Genomic DNA, 6,169 nt, shown 5'->3' with positions numbered 1-6,169 from the left:
GGCAGAGGCTCGTTTTCCAGCAGGTCAATAACAGCTAAAGCTACAATAGAAAGGTTTGCATCAAATAATATTCATTTGTTAGAACTGAATAGAAATTTGTGACACATTTTTTTTTTTTTTTTTTTTTTAGTAAAACATTCTTAAAACTACATATTGTCTTCAAATTCACAGTTATGCATGGCCTTCTGTTAGCTTATCATATAAAATCTAAACAAAATGATATATCAAAGTTTGTGGGTGTAAGGTGGCAAAATGTGAAAAAGTTCACATGTATTAATCTTCATGCTCCACAGTAACCAGCAAACCTTTTCACCTCAGTACAAACAGATTAAAGATTCCTCATCTGGCAGATTGTATCACAGCAATCCACTCTGCCCCACTGATCCTGAACAGCAACACAGGACAGCTACCCACGAGACTGTCTGGAGCACAGATGTCCCATTTCAGATGACACACTAAATCCCCAACCGTGTTCCAGTTACATGATTTCTATTCTCCTGTGAGACCATGCGTTTTTCTGTTATAGCAGAAAGACTTAACAGAAACATGTTTTGAAAACCTTGCAAAAGTCATTTTCAATAAATCAGAATATGCGTCGCAATAGGACTTGTTTGCATAACAACGTTTAAGTATTATTAAACGTACTTTTCGCTAAGTGCACATTTGTGTATTAAAAATCTTTTCCTTTTCTAATGGTGATGTAATATTGTTAAATAACATATAAAACAAGTTAGGTGAAAAAAACTAATTACTGTAAAAGAACTGAAGGCTTCAGTCTATCTGCAATAAATGTATATTATGTGTTGACTTACTATAATAAATAACATAAACATTTCAGTAATGTAGCTCATTAAATGATTGTTGTAAACCGCTAACTTTTTTACCAGATCTGGACAAGAAAGCAAGAGTGGCAGCAGATAAGGATGAAAATCATACCTTTACTTTATCAACTGAAAGTAAACATCACATGTTATAGATATATATTTATAGACTTGGAACCTCTCTTTGGAGAAGTATAGCTTCTTGTATTTGCATATTTATCCACCATGGTTTTCTCACATATACTGACATTTTCAAATCCCCAACGGCAGTTCAGTAGGTTTCAATTCTAAGCTGTTCAGTGAAGCTTTGTTCCTTCTTTCTGAGCATTTAATTGGTGGATTTATTAGTGCACATATGAATGTTACCTAAATTGACAGTTGAATTTCCATTCAGCTTTAAAACAGATGGCCTTTGAATGTTTCATTGGTTATTTTTTCTCTCAGTTATTTTATGCTGCACAGTTTCACAAGCAGCAACAAACCACCCACATGTTTCATCATTTGTTGGAGGTTCTCTGTATGTAAAGTTATCTGGTCAAATAATTTGAAACTCACATCTGGTCTTTTTTCTGTATTTTCTGGATGCTTCTGAGGTTTGCTTAGGTTTTCTTTGTAGACTGCAAAGTTTTTTTTTCTTCATGCTTCAAGCTTTGAGTAATCTCTCTCATGTGTAAAAGCAGGTGCAAAGGTAGCCTATAGCTCTTGCAATTAATCTTTTGTCACCCGAACTTTTAATAAATATTTTACTTGGGAAGAATTTGCCGAGGTAGCATGTAAGGGAATGCAATATAATTCAATTCAGATTACTTTTATAGTACTAGTTTACAACAAATGTCACCTCAGTGCACCAAGAGATTCAACTCATAAACAGGGAAATACATAATCGCTGTAGCCAATCATATCACCAGAATATCACCATATCACGTTTGAATCAACATAAATTTTTGTTTTATGCAACTCACCATAGGCAGCAAGATGAAAAACAATGTGACTGCAACTTACAGTACATGTGCAACATTTTATGAGTAATCAATTTCCTAAAGAAACCATTTTAATTTTGACCTAATTCTGGGCAAAGGACTAGGACAATCTTTGGGTGCAAAGGAGGAACATTTTTCAGTCATACGCCATGACAGAAAAAAAGTAAATATGCCATTCCCATTGTCCAGAAAAGGGAGACATCACTTTAAAAGATTGGAAGAAAGATTAAGTGCATGGATGCAGAATATAAAGAGATTAGGGGAAAACCAAGGATGTTGGATAGTGATGCATTTGATTTTCCTGTAGACTCAGTTTCATTGCAGTTCAATTTTATTCATCATTTGCTTTTCATTGGATGTGCTTATGTTTTTACTATAAGCTTTCGAAAACAAATCCAACCTCATAGTTTTTAAATATAATACTTAAATGCCTCTTTAAATGTTGCCTTTACTGAATGAATACTATAATGCATCGCTCTTAAAGAGTTGAATGAAAATGACTAAAACTTCTATAATTATATCTATTTTTAGCTAGCAGTTTATAATTGCATCCACTCAATCTCAGGCAAGTGACACCGTGTAACCTTTTTTATGTGACAGCCATCACTGTAAAATCTGTTAAAGCAACACAGCACAATGTTAAAGACGTTGACTCATTTATGTAGTGCTGACAGCTTCAGGCTTACAGCTTTATTTCCTCTGCCTAACGGTCATTAACAGCTAACGCGTGGAGAGCGTCAGAAACGAAACAGGGATGAGTCACATGAGTTCAAGTAAAGAGAGTTGTACCAGAGATAAAAGTGACCTGCTTTAGATAAGCTGCTCTGGGAAATTTTTTGCCTCACATGCAGCAGTTTGCAAAGTTTTGCACAATCTGAGCTTTCAGAAACAACATTTGCAATATGAGAGCAACACAGTCGGAACATGAAGAACAGTTTATTTACACACATATATCATTTTATACAGAATAAATAGTGCTGGGAAAAAATTATAAAATAGAGTGTACAATGTTCACATATGAGTAACAACCGATTAACATGAATGAAGACGGGATTTAAATGAATGAAGCTACTTGTTTGTTTTACACAGTAAACACACTAGTCAGAAATTGCACATGCTGATTAATCCTCTTTGGAATAAAAAAATACATCACATGCTTTACTTTCACCTTTTGTAATCTGATATATATTTTATATGACACAACAGGTAAAATTGGCTTAAAATCAACACAACTGAAATAAAATCAAAGCGCAAGCATATAAAAGTTCAATGTTTAATCAGCAGAGACAGAATGTCAGTGTGTTCACTTTTTATTATTTGCAAGAAAGTAAAATGATTACATGGCTAAATTGAACTATTTTGTGAAAAGTAAGGATGATAAATTCATATTTTCCGAGATTGCGAGATGCTATTGGTTGGATGCTGTTACAGCACACTTTTCTTCTACTGTGGGGAAAATAGATGTTTAATATGTCAATGTTTTGTGTGTGTGTGTGTGTGTGTGTGGGTGTGTGTGTGTGTATGGGAGTGTGGAGGGGGGAGGTTAGTATATGTATTTCTAATAGTGCTATAGATATGGACTATATCAGAAACAGCCTAGTAATTCATGCAAACATGCAATAAAATCTAATCAAATAAGGCTATAAATTATGTGTGATAAGGGGGAATTAATCAGGGAATAAGTATTGAAATTTTGAAGAAAAAGCCATTGCAAGTCAAGGATATAATTGAATGTCGTTAGTATTTAGAATGTGGTCCTCTAAGAGCAAATTAATATAAACTTTTTGAGTCCCAGTTTATGGTCTACTCACTCCAGACCATTACTACATTATTGTAGCAAAACATACTGACAGCATTGGTGAACGGCGAATTTTGAAACTCTTGAATACTCAATTGAGCACCATTAACCTGGTCCTCAGAATATGTACTGTATGACAGATGTGTTAAACTAAATGATGAGAAGAGTTTTTCGAGAGTCAGAACTGCTCAGAGAAAGCATCAGAAAGGTCTGGAAATAGCAGAAACAGTTTTGTTCTCTGTGAAAACAATAAGCAATGCATTCAAGCAGCATGGCCTCACTGCCCAAGCCTTCAATGCTGTATAAATCTGTTTAAAATGTGCAGCAGAACACTAGCACAAGCTAATGAAATGTTAGGAAACATATGCTAGATCAAATGAGAACAACATGTATCTTCTTGGATGTCATTACATACATTTGGTGGAGATATGGCAATAAATGTCCAACCAAAAACAACAACACTGAAGTTTGAAGAAGGGAACATCATGGTGTGGGGATTTTTGCTGCATGTTGTACTGGCAGTCTGTATCTGAAGGAAGGATTTGACTGAACATATTAGAAAGGAATCTGAAATGAGGCCAGATTTTTCAGAAAGATAGTGATCCTAACCACATAGCCAAGGAAACTCCCAGTTGTTGTCAAAGGAAGAAAATCAAGCTGAAAGATGGGCAGAATCACAAAACTTTATCTAACTAAAAATCTGTTGAAAGATCTCAAGATCAGGTGCGTGGCAGAAGATCCAAAAACCTTCAAGTTTTAAGGACATTTTGTGTGTAAGAATGAGTCAATCACGCCTGAACAATAAAAGCTGCTATCTCTCCATACAACACAGCCATTGAACCAAGTATTGAGCAAATTTCAGTAAGCACCTTCAATACTTCTCATCTACGCCACTCTCTAGACTTATATGTTTTTATTTATTTGTATTTATGGATTACTTGGGTTGTTGCCAACATTTGATACAAATTTCATGTCAAACAGCCCTAAAGGAAATTTGTTCAGTGTGAAAAAAATTCTACATGTTCAATACTTTCCCTGCTGTATAAATGTCATCTGAAACTGAGCAGACAAACAGGACCTAGACTAGAGTAAGAAATGAATCAAAAGGAAAGCATATCTTTTTTCCCCATAGGTGCAGTTTTATAATTTCATAATTATAGATATATTCATACAATATAAAAATATTAACAACCAGAGACTAAAACAGGCACTCTTGCGCATACACACACACATTGATTCACACAAGCACAATGGTGAACAAATCCTTGTAACTTCTCCCTTTCTGCTGGTTAGGCTTTGTAGGCAACATCAATTATCCTAATTATTCTATTAAGTCTAACTAACCCCTGCTATGCATAATTTTGATTGGCTGTACCTTGTGTTAGACTTGTATAAAAATCCATTCATCCATCCATCCATCCATTTTCTAACTCCCTTGTCCCTAGTGGGGTCGGGGGTGCTGGTGCCTATGTCCAGCTAACGTTCTGGGTGAGAGGCAGGGTACATCCTGGACAGGTCGTCAGTCTATCCAGGGCAACACAGAGACAGACAGGACAAACAACCATGCACACACACTCACACCTAGGGAGAATTTAGAGCAGGGATGTCAAACTCCAGTCCTCAAGGGCCGATGTCCTGCAATTTTTAGATGTGCCACAGGTACAAAACACTATAACACTGGAATGAAATGGCATAATTACCTCCTCCTTGTGTAGATAAGTTCTCCAGAGCCTTGCTAATGACCTAATTATTCTATTCATGTGTGGTGCAGAAGAGGCACATCTAAAAGTTTCAGGACACCAGCTGGAGTTTGACACCTGTGATTTAGAGAGACCATTTAACCTAACAGTCATGTTTTTGGACTGTGGGAGCAAAGCCAGAGTACCCAGAGAGAACCCACGCATGCACAGGTAAACTCCATGCAGAAAAACTCCGGGCCAGGAATCAAACCCAGGACCTTCTTGCTGCAAGGCAACAGTGCTACCAACTGTGCCACTGTGCAGCTCCATAAAAATATATAAATTAATATAATGTTCCCCCTTTTCCATAAAACTGAATTCTTAAAACAGTCAACAAATGAATTGCTAAAATATGCATTACATACATATTTTTTGAAAGATTAAGGCCTAATTTTAGAAATTCTAGAGCACTTATTTAACACATTTTGAATAGTAGGCTACAATGACTTAATCAGACTTCACTGAACCTCTTCCACAGTAAAATGGGACAATTATGCTGTATAATGATTAATATCTGTGGGTTGCGTTAAAGAATACAGCTCAGACAAGAGAATAACTTTGTTCACATAGCACATTAGCCTTTTACATGCTAAGTAGTTAGCGCAAACTGTTACATATTGACCAAATAACCATTCATAAAGTCAATACAGACAGGCCATGTTTTATTTATAATGTATTTATATATAGATAGACTGAATTAAGTGAACCTTGTGAGGTTGTTGTCTTTATTTTCTACTAGTTTACCAATCCAGGTTCTTTTCAACATGATTTTTGGTAGCCTTCATGTTAGTCACTCTAACTCCTTGTTTGGGTTAAAAACATATTCCAGTA

The 6,169-nt window shown here is 35.6% G+C and overlaps 1 long non-coding RNA gene across 1 annotated transcript; it reads left to right on the top strand.

Moving 5' to 3' along the window:
* The first annotated feature begins 2,935 nt into the window (after positions 1-2,935).
* Positions 2,936-3,506, top strand: LOC116722549 (uncharacterized). The gene is made up of 2 exons (XR_004339779.1): positions 2,936-3,304; positions 3,337-3,506. It is a non-coding gene; the product is annotated as an uncharacterized LOC116722549 (long non-coding RNA).
* The last annotated feature ends 2,663 nt before the right edge of the window (positions 3,507-6,169 follow it).

The sequence above is a fragment of the Xiphophorus hellerii genome, chromosome 7 (genome assembly GCF_003331165.1).
Source record: "Xiphophorus hellerii strain 12219 chromosome 7, Xiphophorus_hellerii-4.1, whole genome shotgun sequence".
NCBI classification, from domain to species: domain Eukaryota; kingdom Metazoa; phylum Chordata; class Actinopteri; order Cyprinodontiformes; family Poeciliidae; genus Xiphophorus; species Xiphophorus hellerii.
This window is presented reverse-complemented; position numbering and strand designations above follow the sequence as displayed.